The sequence below is a fragment of the Equus asinus genome, chromosome 30, assembly GCF_041296235.1.
Source record: "Equus asinus isolate D_3611 breed Donkey chromosome 30, EquAss-T2T_v2, whole genome shotgun sequence".
Lineage (NCBI taxonomy): Eukaryota > Metazoa > Chordata > Mammalia > Perissodactyla > Equidae > Equus > Equus asinus.
Window position 1 is genome coordinate 24,985,546 of NC_091819.1, and position 14,158 is coordinate 24,999,703.

A 14,158-nucleotide genomic window follows, 5' to 3' on the forward strand; every position below is an offset into this window, starting at 1 on the left:
TCATTAAAAGTGGTCTCTCCAGGAGTACTCTCACATTTATAAAGAGCAGCACGAGCACGCTCTGTCTGGTCCCTCCAGGTGACCAGATAAATCATGGGCTTTTTTAAAATAGTAGAATCATCTAAGAGAGGCTTGTGTGCTGTGGCTTATTCTGTTACTGTAAGGGTACTACTGACTGATCTCTACTTTAGCACAAATGAAAGAAGATTGCTTCCTGTGCCTATAGCTGGGGGTGAGGGATGGGGGAAGACGTATGTGAAAGTGACGGTAACACAGAGAAGGGCCGGAGCGGGCCATCTCACTCTGCATGGCTAAATTCAGAATCAAGAGTCACCATGAGAAGAAGGAACAACAGAAATACCTGCTGTAGAAAAAGGTTGCAACGTAGCTGATTTGGTTGAAGTTTCCAAAAGAGCCTATGGGATAGACCAAGGTGCTGCTCCAACTGCAGCCAGACCACCAGCATGTCTCCACTGCATGCTCTGCCGGGGGTCGAGGCAGATACCCGCCTCGTCCAGCTCTGTGGCTCTGCCTGCCTCTCCTGGGGTGTCCTGGTCTTGAGCTGCCTTACCTGGAGCACAGTTACAGGGTAGCCACCTGAATGTCTAGATTTTTCCAGGGCATTTCCAGATTTTACACATTTTGGTTTTTGTCCACTTAAACAATTAAGATGACACTGAAATTCTAATATTTTGACAACCAAACTACTTTTTTTAAAAAAATGATGGTAAAATATACATAACATACAATTACTGTTTTAACCCTTTTTAAATGTACAGTTTGGTGGCCTTAAGTACATTCACATTGTTGTGCAACCAATCTCCAGAACTCTTTGCATCTTGCAAAACTGAAATCCTATACCCGTGAAACAAGAACTCCCCATTCCTGCCTCCCCCAGCCCCCGTCACCCACCATTCCATCGCTGTCTCTGTGCATTTAACTGTTCTAGGCATCTCAGATAAGTCGGATCATACAGTATTTGTCCTTTTGTGTCTGGCATCTTTCACTTAGCGTAATATCTTCAAGGTTCATCCATTTTATAGCATGTGTCAGAATTTCATTCCATTTAAAGGCTAAATAATATTCCGTTATATATGTATCTCACATTTTGGTTATCCATTCATCTGTCGATGGACATTTGGGTTGTTTCCTCTTTTGGTTACTGTGAATAATGTTATGAACATTGGTGTACAAATATCTGTTTAAGTTCCTGCTTTCAATTCTTTTGTGTACATATCCAGAAGTGGAATTGCTGGCTCATATGGTAATCCTATGTTTAATTTTTTGTGGAACCACCATACTGTTTCCCACAGCAGCTGTACCACTGTGCATTCCTACCTGCAGTGCACGAGGTTCCAATTTCTCCACATCCTTGCCAACACTTATTTTATGTTTTTTTGTTTTGTTTTGTTTTGTTTTTAATAATCACCGTCCTGATGGGTGAGAAGTGGCATCCTGTTGTGGTTTTGATTTGCATCTCCCTAACGATTAGCCAGACTATCTTTTGTTTGGCCAGACTTGACATTTAAACTGCCTTTTATATCTGGAATCAAAATTAAAATCCTTAGCTAGTCCACATATGGTTTTTAGTTAAAAAGATAAGTACCATCAAAACCAACACGAGGAATTGCTGGGTTGACCGGCCTGTGGTTGAGGCTGGGAATATTTACTGGGAAGACTCTGCTCCGAGGCCTGTTGGCCCAGCTCGAGGCGTGTGGGTGGAGCACCCTCCTCTTGACCCCTCGCCATCTTGAAGACACACGAAATTCACTTCAGATATAATGGCTAGTGCCTTTTTACTATTAGGGACAATTTGACATTAATTTCCAAGAGGTGCCATCTTTCAGTTCAATATGTTTCATGGGTCACATGATCTCCTATTACTGAGGTGACACTTAGGACAATTTTATGGCAAATTGAATCCCAAATTACAGCCCCTGAAGGGGTCTGCATTAATAATGGTCTGTAAGAGCCCAGCAGGGGGCCTGAGCCAGGTTACATTGCAATCAAATGCAGTTACTAATGTAACATTTGAGCAAGACCAGGAGGAATGTGTTATTTATTAAGACAGGTGCTATCTTCTCTTTTCAAAAAAGGAACGCTCAAATTACCATAGACACCCCTGGATTATGAAATAATGAAGACAGAATTATTTTGGCTTGCATTGGGATTTCCCTGTGGCTGAGTTAAGAAGCATAACCCACTATGAGTGAATTAGAATTTTACTTTTTCTTCCTTTCTTCCTTCCTCCCTCCCTCGATCCCTCCCTCCTCTCCTTACTTCAAGATTCGCCCTGAGCTAACATCTGTTGTCAGTCTTCTTCTTCTTTTTTTTTTTTTTTGCTTGAGGAAGATTAGCCCTGAGCTAACATCTGTGCATCTTCCTCCACTTTTTATGTGTGATGCTGCCACAGCGTGGCTGACGAGTGGAGCATGTCTGTGCCCAGGATCTGAACCCATGAATCCAGGCCACCGAGGCAGAGTGAGTGGAACTTTAACCACTTGGCCACAGGGCCGGCCCCTCTTTTTTTCTTTTTTTTAAAGCATCAGCCACTCTGATTGTTTTATTTCTCCTTTAGGCTTTTTACTTCTTAGATGTGAGAAACCAGTGCCTCTGGCATAACAATTATGAGGAAGTCTGACTGGGTAATTACTAAGCAAAACCTATAAAAATAAAAAGCATTACCCATAGAATACTTAACTCAGAGATTTCAGGATTTGAAGGTACTTGCACATGGCAATGTGCTGAGTTGTGTAAGAGGCTAGTAAGGCAGGTAGCCTGCCTATCTTTCAAGAATCTACTATAGAAATCAGATATCAATATTGATGTTCATGTGGCTGCACATGCATTAAAATCATTAATGCAAAATAAAAACAAGAATTAGATAAGAAAATTGATTGTGCCCTATCAAGCAACATTGCCCTGGGATTTAGGTATCTTTTTCCTACATTAAATATTGGACTATTACTGGATTCTTGTGAGGTCTCAGGGAACATTGACTCATTACATTTCAAGTACATGTAAAAACCGTGCTCTGGGCTTCACTGTGTGGGTTTGTATTTCCAATATGTAGAGTACGCATTTCTAACTAATATAGGAGATTCTTTGCTCTTCTGATTTTTCTTATAGACTTCAGATTCTCTGTTGTGTGACTGTTGAACCCACACACCCACTGAAAATGTGTTGAAAACTATCCTATGAAGGCCCTGGGCTAGATGCCGGGGAAACAGACTGTGTGGCGTGGGATCAGAACTAGTGTCTAGCAGTGGAGACACACTTGAGCATGCAAAAATAGCCATGTGTGACAATGGGGCTTTTCAGTCATCAAATACCCATCTCCTGGGTGCTCAAGACATGCAGCCAATCACCAGAAGACAGAGGGTATTTGATTTGCAAGAGAGAAGAGATGGGAAAGTAAAGACATTAGCTGTTATGGGTTGAATTGTGTACTGCCAGATTCATCTAGTGAAGTCCTAACCCCCAGTACCTCGGAATGTGACTGTATTTGCACACAGGGCCTTTATGATGGAGTTCACATGAGGCTGTCAGGGTGGCCCTAAACCTGACTGCTGTCCTATCGGAAGAGGAATTTGGACACGCAGAGACGCCAGGGGCCTGAGTGCACAGAGGAACGACCACGTGAAGAGCAGCAGGAGAGCGGCCGTCTGCCAGCCGAGGACAGAGGCCCCGGAGGAAGCCAGCCCTGCCGGAGCCCTGATCCTGGACTCCAGCCTCCAGGACTGTGAGAATACATGTTTCTATTGTTTAAACCACCCACTCTTTGGTATTTTGCTATGACAGACCTAGCAAATAAGTACATTAACCGTTATTTGTATGGGGATTTTTAAAAAGCAATCTCAAAATTCCATAAAAGTTGCAAGTACAGGACAAAAAATTTTTTTTTCCTGAACTATTTGAGAGTAAGTTGCTGACATGGTAGAAAATTCCTCAGAATTTTCTGTAAATGAAGTAAAGATTCTAACTGAGCTGGAGAGGTTAGCATCTTAGAAAAACAAGGGATTGTTGAAAGCTCTTCCTGAGAAGACGAAAGTGCAGGCATTGCCTGGGGAATGTGTGGTGCACTGAAAGGACCAGCAGGCTCCTTGTGTCCCATCTCATCCGGAAGCCTTGTGACCTTGGACAAGTCACCTCCACATCCAGTGGCAGCTGGACCAAATAGATAACCTCTGAGTTTGCTTCCAACACAAGTATTGTGTGATTCTGTCTGAGGGGAATTTTTTTCTACCATGAGGTCCAAGGGCAGAAGCTCTTCAGTCCTGTCCACCTGCCGAGGGCCCCTGCCAGCCAGCTGCCCGGCGCTCGCCAGCCCCAGCTCTTTGAGCAGCCTCTTCTCCCTCCCGTTGCCCGATGCCTCCTGCCTCCAGCCAGCCAAGCTCCTGGCAGTCGGTTCCCTCGTGCCTCGTGCTCATACTGCCTACTCTGTGCCACATGCCACCACCCCCTCCCCACCCTCCCCCCGATGCCCCTGGAAACTTTCTGCTCCTTCTCCCTGACCTTTCCAAACATTTCCTCCTCGGTGCTGCCTGAGCACCTGTTCATTCCCCCTGAAAACTTATCACATCAAAATAACTGCTTCTTTATCTGTCTTTCTCCCCACTAGCCCTAGACCTCTGGAGGAAGGCGTCTGGGTTTCTTCCCTCTCTGTAGCCTCAGCTGCTGATACTGTGCTTGGCCCGTAGTAGGCCATCAATGGATAAATGTGCCTTCAGAGCTGTGGGCAGACGCCATGTTGGGCTGGGCGGAGAATGATCCTGCTCTTGGAGAGTTCTCAGGCCGGTACTGGGAGAAAGATGATAAAACAGGCATCACCACGAACGGGAGAGTGATCATTACTGCGGTAGAGATCAGCCTGAGGTGATACGGGGAGCTCAGTGGAGGGTACCTTTCGAAATCGGAAAGTCTTCCATGAAGCTGGGGCTGACGTACACTTGGACTTTACCAACAGTGCCTTCCCAGGGGCAGGCGTTGAAGAAATGTTTGCTGGACTACAAGCTCCATAAGGGTTTGGACCATGTCTGCCTCCTTCCCTGTTGTCTCCCCAGCTTCTGGCACAGCTGCCACATTGCGGTAACCAATAAATATTTGTGCAGTGAATGCATGGAGGAACCAACAGCCAAGTCCTCCTTCCTGTTTTTCTCAATGCCTTTCCCATCTTCCCTCTCACTTTCTGACTCGTTCTTGTCCAAAGAGGTGAGCTAATACTTACCTCAGTGGGGGTGGGGCCGAGGATCAAAGGCAATCATAAACATGAAAGCACTCATTATGGTATAAAGTGCTCTATAAACATGAGTTACTACTCACCGCCTCTTCCCTTCAAAGGGCTAGGTAGGGTGCAGCCATGCTGGGCTGCCCTGGTTGGAGTTCAGATGCCCTTAGGACCTACTTATGCGCTGGTCAATGCAAAAAAGACTCAAGCATTCTCCATATACCATTCTTTAGACGTTTCGTAGGTTTTAATAAGGACCTTAGAGATTCCTTCCTTTGCAACTGGAGAAGAATAAATCAGGTGCAGTCATTATGGTTCGCACAGTCACAGCTCGCGTGGACGGTCCTAATGAGGGTTTTTCTTTCTCTTGTTGGGCTCTCCCCAAGGGAGCTCTTATTAGAGGAGAAGGAGCCCCCAGTCATGGTGGGAGGGGCCTGCATTAGTCGGGGTCTCCAGGGAAACACAACCGTAGGACGTGTGTATATTTGGAGAGAGGAGGCCGTTTTCACTGCCCATCGACTGGGCTGCGAGGAGTCCAGAGGGGGCTGACAGGCTTAAGTAATGAGTTGGGGGTGAGCAGAGGGGCTGTCACCCACCTGGAGCCTGAGATGGCGCAGGAAGCGGCAGAGAGGTGACCCAGAGAGGACAGGCAAGTCCCTTGTCCTGTCTGTGCCTTCGGGGACAGGGAGAAGCCTCCTTCTCCCCAAGAGCCCTCGAGCTTAAAAGTTGTCAGTCATTTGTTGTGGTGTCGGAGCACAGCTGCCTGGAGACAGGGACAGTCTAGATGACCTCATGAGAGGGCGCGAGAGCCCCGAGGGTTCAAGTCGCTGTCTCTGAGCTGGGGCAGCACCAGCTGTCTGAAGAGCTTATTCGGCCATTTTGTGGCACACCCTCCACCTGCGTGCTCAAACCACGTGGTGCTGAGTGCATGGGGAGGACGGGGCATGAATGAAAGCGTTCTCTATCCCTGCCTCCCCGAAACATCCACAGGGAGGAAGGGGACCAGTTTGGACTCGGGGTGTTAGTAGTCGGTTCAGGTTCTCAGATGTCCAAAAAGGGGACTGGTGAGGGCAGGCACCCGGGCTGAGAGGCTGTGAAGAGGGTGAACTCTCAGCCTCTGAGCCCTTTCTCGCCTCCTGCCTCGTCTCTGCTTCTTAGAAATTCAGGTCCCTCCACTTGTCTGCCACCCCCTCATGGCGGGTCTGCCTTCTTTCTCCTCCAGAGTTAAAGCACCCGTCCTCGGACCGATCAGCCCCTGGGCTGGCGTCTCCTGATTAGCCAGACACGGCAGTGGTTCCTGCCAGGTGGCTGACCCAGACCTCCCTCTCCCGGGCGCGTTGCACTGACGGGGGTATGTGTTGGCCTCCGTGTGGGAGGGTTCGGTGGATATTTTAGAATGTGCTGAGATGAACTTTAGGAACATCTTACTTGTTGCACCCCTCGTGTCCCTGCTCCCGTTAACCGGCTGCCTGAACTACCCTGACGCCTGGCTTGGACCCAGAGCGTATTCAGCACCCATCGCCTCTGCCACCGTCCTCTCTGCTGAACTACTCGGGAGCAGCGGGGGCAAGCTCTGTGAGCACCCATGGTGACAGCCTCGGGTCCGCCTGAGCGGGGACTGGAGTGTTGTGTCTCCAGAGAGCCCGCACGTTCCTTGAGGGTAGGAATTGCCTTTCCTTCCGAGAGACAGCATGTGCGAGCACACAGCATGGTCTGCATCTGTAACTCATCCTTTCTCAGAGAAATAGCATCAGGTAAAGACGCGCATCATCTGTTTTGTTTCGGCATGGAGAATGCAAAGCTGGTCGCCCTCACGTGGTGGTTGCAGGACTGGGTACCGTGTTGGCTTCCGCAGCTTTTCCACCCGCCGGGGGGACAGGGTGTGTGCGGGGGAGGTCCTGGGGCCTCCCCCAGCCTGGAAGCTCTAGAGTGAGGACGGTTGTATAATTTGGGTGGTAATTCACTTTAATGCGTTCAGTGTACACGGTGGGGGGTGTGGACTTCAGGGCATACCCAAGGAGTAGTTTCCGGCCTCTGCGGCCGTCAAGGGGGCCACCATCCCGGAGCTCTTATGCGAAGGACAAGACGCCAAGGACTCTGATCAGGACTCACACTCCAGAAGGCCCTGCAGTCAGCGCTTTCAATCCCCTTACCTGACTCTAACCAGGAGGCCCATGAATCGACACCCACGCCATTTAGAAATGATTTTTCTCAGTAAAATAAGAGGAATTGAAGACATGCGGTTGACTTGAAAAACATGATAAGCTCCACCATCCTTGCCTGAGGCGGACACAGGAATCCAGCCACTGGGCCGTGTCCTCTTTGGAGCTAGGCCCTGGTCCGGCACTTCATTTGGCCATGCGTCCCCTATGTTTAATGAAGCGCTGGCTCCTCCTGCCGTGAGAGCCGGCTCCCTGTGCGCCCCGCGTGGAGGAGCTCCTCAGATGTCTGAGGATGGAGCGCGGGACTCCCCGGCCGCACGGGACAGTCCACATGAGCACTGTTGACCAGCAGCATGAGGCAGAATCCCACCCGAGACCTCTATTCGTTAGTCGTACCACCTGGGAGTGAGGTTTAGGGAGTGGGGGACATACAGCCCCAGCTACTTCTAATAGTGGAGGCCACTGGCGTTTACAAACGAATGGATAAGTGCCGAATAAGGAAAGCTGCCCAGGTCAGCGGGCAAAAGGCGCATCTGCGGGGGGAGTGCGGGCCCTGGAAGAGTCTCTGTTCTGGTTGTTAAAGCGAACGTCTGTCACTCTACTACCTGCGCACTTGGCAGATTCTGACATCCTTCTGCATACAGCATCTGCTTTCATCTTCAGAACAAGCCCAGGGGACCGAGGCCCCACAGATGGGGCTTCACTTCTACACAGACGAGGAATCTGAGCCCAGAGATGCTCGGCGACTCCCTCAGAGGCAACTGCAAGATGCAGTTCTCAGACCAGCACCCAGGCTTCCTGATGTCTTGGCCAAGCGTTGAGATGCGTGTCAGCATCCTTGGGGAAGCTTTCCCCAACATGCGTATTTATAATGTATAGAAAATTCTCTTTCTGAGAGTGATGACCCAAACCTCCGTATCTTACACTCATTTTGTGCCCAGCACTATGCTAGACTCTGGGGGCCACAGAAAGAGATTTTACCCCTGGAGGAGTTGCAGAATCTGCCACCCAAAAAGATGCCACCTTAGCATAAGGATTATTTTGAGCTAAAGGCACTTGAAACAGCAGGTACAAGGAGGCATTCTGATCTCCCCTTTTTTTCCTGATAACAAGAGATAAAACTCTCATGTGAGAGAGGCCCTCACTGTACCAGGAGAAGGGAAACATTCTTTTTTTTTTTTTTTTAGGAAGATTAGCCCTGAGCTAACTGCTGCCAATCCTCCTCTTTTTGCAGAGGAAGACTGGCCCTGAGCTAACATCATGCCCATCTTCCTCTACTTTATATGTGGGATGCCTGCCACAGCATGGCTTGCCAAGTGGTGCCATGTCTGCACCCGGGATCTGAACCGGTGACCCCGGGGCTGCAGAGAAGCAGAATGTGTACTCTTAACCACTGTGCCACCAGGCTGGCCCTGGGAAACATTCTTATCATCAAGGAAGAGGCTTCGGGGCTAAAAGAAAGCCACACAAACAGATCTTCTCTTCCTTTAACCTCCCCTATATTTTAGTAACTTTTCCACAATTGCCTCTCTTTGTTCAACTTAGTATATGAACATTGAGGGTTTGCCACTTCTTTGGGTTTTCATTTCCCTATGAGGGCTCCTGTGTCATGCAAAACATATTAAATGAATTTATATGTTTTTTTCATGTTAATCTGTCTTATGTCAATTAAATTCTCAGGCCTACCTGAAGACCCCAAGATGATAGAGGCAAAGTTTTGCCTCCCCTGTGCCTCCAAAAGCCTAATATTTAGGGACAAACATAGGGACAGGTCCTCCGTTAGCTACAAAGGAATATATGCTACGACCTTGGTGCATCTTACAGCAGGGGCAGCGTCGCACTTTGGAACTCCCAGTGTATCCTTGTGGACTGAACAAATACGTGAGTCAGTGGAAAAGAAGTTTGGAGCGGGCGTGATGCTCTAAGGGGGGCCATCCCGGAAAGCTCTGAAGCCTTGTTCCGGGAGGCCAGTTACAGCACCGCCCCTCTCAGTGTGTAGGAAATGGCTTCTGAGGTTTATTCCACTGTCACAGCTACTTCACTTCTGGGAATTTCTCCTAAGGGATTTGTCAGAGAGGTAAAAAAGAGATTTATGTTCAACATGTGTATTATCATGTAATTTATCATAGCAAAAAAGTGGCAACAATTTTAAGGATCTATTAATAGCAGTGAATTATAGACCCCAAATCATGGTCTATCTGCCTGATGGAATATCCTGCAGCCGTTAAAGCTCAGTCGTAGGACCACACGTGCTGCCTGGTGAATAACTGTGCACGGGAGGATTAATGAGGGGAACAAAGCAAATGCCAAAAGGGTCATGTCCAGGATGGTCCAAAATTCGTAAAAGTACATGCGTTGGTGTGTGTCTGTGAAATAATAACAGTGGTTCTCTCTGGAGTGAGAAGAAAGGTAATTGCAGGCCTTTCTCTCGCAGGGTCTTCAGGGACCTCGGGGTTCGTGAATCTCTGCGGTCTGGCGGAAGGCCTTTATTTGGGGTTTTCTTCCGGAGCACGTAGAGTGACTTACAAGTCTGGACCCTGGACGGCTGGGGAGAGAAGGGCTGCAAATGATGCCGAGGGAGGTCGATTTAATAATTTTAAAAAGAAAAACAGACGACACGCTCTTCCCCCAGCGCTCAGGCGGAGCCCAGCCCTGCAGCAGCTCCCTCGGGTGGCCCTGTGCCCTCCCTTGCTGGAGAGGCTCTGGGGCGGCCCGCCCCCACTGCCGAGCCCACCTCCTGGATTCTTCCCACGCTCACGCTTGGCAGATGGAGGGCCGAGGCTTCGGAGCAGGGGCCGGGGCTCCAGCTGAGATGTGCTGGGGCCGCCTCTGCTCCTCCCCAGCAGCGGGCTCCGCGAGGAGGGAATTTCCACCGTGGACATACAGTGACTTCCTGGGTGACCTACGCGTGCTCTCGCTCCCTCCCTTCCCCTCTCCTGTCCTCCCAACCGCAGGCCAAGCGGACTCTTCTGGAGTGAGGCCTGGCCACGGCCGAAACAGAGGACAAGCGGCCGTGTTGGGGGCTGGTGGGAGAAGCCTTCATCCCGCATCGAGGGGGTGTGTTTGCCTGTTTGTCAGGGGCTGCTGATTGCAGCCAGTCTTGCCAACTTAATTGAGCTCTCAAGCCTGGAGTCTATTTTATTCAGCAGCTGCCTGCAGAGTCTGGGACAAAGCAGGTGCTCAGGAAAGCTCTGTTCAATGATTGCTTTATAAATGTCGAATAGGAACCCAAGGGCCCGAACACAACTCTTTTTCATCTCTCTCTCTCTCTTGCTCGTGCTCTCTCTCTCTCTCTTTTTTTTTTTTTTTTGCTGAGTAAGATTGGCCTTGAGCTAACATCTGTGCCAGTCTTCCTCTATTTTATATGTGGGACACTGCCACAGCATGGCTTGGTGGGTGTGTAGATCTGCACTTGGGATCCCAACCTGTGAACCCCAGGCTGCTTAAGTGGGGCATGCTGACTTAACCACTGTGCCACCAGACTGGCCCCTCTTTTTCACTATTGGAGTGGAAAATGCTTTAGGAGGCCTCAAGGCCAAGGCTGGTCAGCAGTTGGGAGGTCAAGGGTATGTGTACCATAAAGCAAGGGCGTGGGTTTAACCAGGTGTGGGCTTGGTGTCCCTACAGCACTGTGAATTAGGGACTTAATCCCAACTGGGCACCTGTGAACGCAGCTCTTGGTCCTGTTGTTAAAGGAGTCTGGAATTCTGCAGACTCCTGCTCAGGTTTTCCTGTTCTCTCATCTCCCAAAGGTGATCCATTTGTTCATTCATTCATTTCTTCAAGTAATTTTTTTTGGTCTTTTTTTATTGTTAATATTTTATTTTATTTTATTGTTCTTTTTTTATTGTAGTAACATTGGATTAAAACAGTATATAGCTTTCAGATGCACACTGTAATATATTTCGAATTCTGTGTAGATTACATCATGTTTGCCACCCAAAAACTAATTATAGTCCGTCACCTCACGTGAGCCTAATCTCCCCTTTTGCCCTCCCCCCACCCCCCTTCCCCTATGGTAACCACCAACCCAATCTCTGTTGCTGTGTGTTTGTTTGTCATTGTTTTTATCTTCTACTTATGAGTGAGATCATATGTTATTTGACTTTCTCCCTCTGACTTATTTCACTTAGCATAATACCCTCAAGGTCCATCCACGTTGTCACAAATGGCCAGATTTCATCATTTCTCCTGGCTGAGTAGTATTCCATTATGTATATATACCACATCTTCTTTATCCATTCGTCCCTTGATGGGCACCTAGGTTGCTTCCAAGTCTTGGCTATTGTGAATAGTGCTGCAATGAACATAGGGGTGCATGTATCTTTATGCATTTGTGTTTTCAAGTTCTTTGGATAAATACCCAGCAGTGGAATAGCTGGATCATATGGCAGTTCTATTCTTAATTTTCTAAGGAATCTCCACACTGTTTTCCATAGTGACTGCACCAGTTTGCACTCCCACCAGCAGTGTACGAGGGTTCTCCTCTCTCCACACCCTCTCCAACACTTGTTTCCTGTCTTGTTAATTATGGCCATTCTGACCAGAGTGAGGTGATACCTCATTGTAGTTTTGATTGGCATTTCCCTGATAGCAAAGGATGTTGAACATGTTTTCATCCGCCTGTTGGCCATCCGTATATCTTCTTTGGAGAAATCTCTGTTCAGATCTTTTGACCATTTTTTAATTGGGTTGTTGGTTTTTTCGTTGTTGAGATGTATGGGTTCTTTTATATTTTGGATATTAACCCCTTATCTGGTATATGGCTTGCAAATATCTTCTCCCAACTGTTAGGTTGTCTTTCCATTTTGTTGATGGTTTCCTTTGCTGTGCAGAAGCTTTTTAGTTTGATGTAGTCCCATTTGTTCATTTTCTCTTTAGTTTTCCTTGCCTGGTGAGACATGGTACTTGAAAATATGCTGCTAAGACCATGTCAAAGAGCATACTGCCTATGTTTTCTTCTAGAAGTTTCATGGTTTTGAGTCTTACATTCAAGTCGTTAATCCATTTTGAGTTGATTTTTGTGCAAGGTATAAGATAATGGTCTACTTTCATTCTTTTGCATGTGGCTGTCCAGTTTTCCCAACACCATTTATTGAAGAGACTCTCCTTTCTCCATCGTATGCTCTTGGCTCACTTGTCGGATATTAGCTGTCCATAAACGTGTGGGTTTACTTCTGGGCTCTCAATTCTGTTCCATTGATCTCTGTGTCTGTTTTTGTGCCAGCACCATGCTGTTTTGGTTACTATGGCTTTGTAGTATATTTTGAAATCAGGGAGTGTGATCCCTCCAGCTTTGTTCCTTTTCCTCAGGAATCCTTTGGCTATTCGGGGTCTTTTGTTGTTCCATATAAATTTTAGGAGTCTCTGTTCTATTTCTGTGAAAAATGTTGGAACTTTGATAGGGATTGCATTGAATCTATAGATTTATATGTGCTTTAGGAAGTATGGACAGTTTAACTATGTTAATTCTTCCAATCCAAGAGCACGGAATATCTTTCCATTTCTTTGTGTCTTCTTCAACTTCTTTCAATGTTTTATAGTTTTCGGTGTACAGATCTTTCACCTCTTTGGTTAAGTTTATTGCTAGGTATTTTATTCTTTTAGTTGCAATTGTAAATGGGATTGTATTCTTAATTTCTCTTTCTGCTACTTTGTTGTTAGTGTATAGAAATGCAACTGATTTTTGTATGTTGATTTTGTATCCCATGACTTGACTGTGTTTATTTATTATTTCTAAAAGTTTTTTAGCAGATTCTTTAGGGTTTTCTGTATATAAAATCATGTCATCTGCAAAGAGTGACAGTTTCACTTCTTCTTTTCCAATTTGGATCCCTTTTATTTCTTTTTCTCGCCTGATTGCTCTGGCTAGGAATTCCAATACTATGTTAAATAAGAGTGGTGACAGTGGGCATCCTTGTCTGGTTCCTGTTCTTAGAAGGATAGCTTTCAGTTTTTCTCTGTTGAGAATGATATTTGCTGTGAGTTTGTCATATATGGCCTTTATTATGTTGAGGTACTTTCCTTCTGTACCCATTTTATTTAGAGTTTTTATCGTAAATGGATGCTGTATCTTGTCAAATACTTTCTCTGCATCTATTGAGATGATCATGTGATTTTTATTCTTCATTTTGTTAATGTGGCGTATCACATTGATAGATTTGCAGATGTTGAGCCATCTCTGTCTGTATCCCTGGAATGAAACCCACTTGATCATGATGTATGACCTTTTTAATGTATTGTTGTATTTGATTTGCTAGTATTTTGTTGAGGATTTTTGCATCAATGTTCATCAGTGATATTGGCCTGTAATTTTTTGTGTGTATTCTCCTTGTCTGGTTTTGGTATCAGGATAATGTTGGCTTCGTGGAATGGATTAGGAAGCCTCCCCACCTCTTCAATTTTTTGGAAGAGTTTGAGAAGGATAGATATTAAGTCTTCTTTGAATGTTTGGTAGAATTCACCAGGGAAGCCATCTGATCCTAGACTTTTATTTTTTGGGAGGTTTTTGATTGCCGTTTTGATCTCCTTACTGGTGATTTGTCTATTCAAATTCTCTACTTCTTCTTGGTCCCGTTTTGGAAGGTTGTATGTTTCTAAGAATTTATCCATTTCTTCTAGATTATCTAATTTGTTGGCATATAGCTTTTCATAGTATTCTCTTATTATCTTTTGTATTTCTGAGGTGTCCATTGTAATTTCTCCTCTTTCATTTCTGACTTTATTTATTTGAGCCTTCTCTCTTTTTTTCTTGGTGAGTCTAGCTAAG